Below are 401 nucleotides of genomic sequence, written 5' to 3' on the forward strand. Positions count from 1 at the left end.
TGCACCCCCCACAAAAAAAGAAAATTTGGGGAGACTTTGGGAGTGAGAGGGCTATAAAATGAGGAGAGCAATTTCTTAATCTGTAAGAAAAGCCCCAATGGCTTTAATGATTAGTTACATAATTTCTCTAAAATTAGCAAATGAAATTCTTGTGCCTGAAAATGACAAGAGCCCTGGAAATCTCATTTAAAAATGGAAAAAAAAAAAACTTGTCAGTGTTTTTTTTTTTTTTTTCCTGCTCTAAATTCATTTTTAGTAAGAGTGGAAGCAATTTGAAATGAAATACAACAGTTAAAACAAGTGAAAGGGAAATGGATGGCAGCAGCAAACAGAAAGAAGAGCTACAGTTCAGTGTGTTCCACCGCAACCCTGTCTCTTAGGACCAAATGGAGCAAATTAAA

Source organism: Peromyscus californicus, unplaced genomic scaffold (genome assembly GCF_007827085.1).
Source record: "Peromyscus californicus insignis strain IS unplaced genomic scaffold, ASM782708v3 Scaffold_18__1_contigs__length_77618521, whole genome shotgun sequence".
NCBI classification, from domain to species: Eukaryota; Metazoa; Chordata; class Mammalia; order Rodentia; family Cricetidae; genus Peromyscus; species Peromyscus californicus.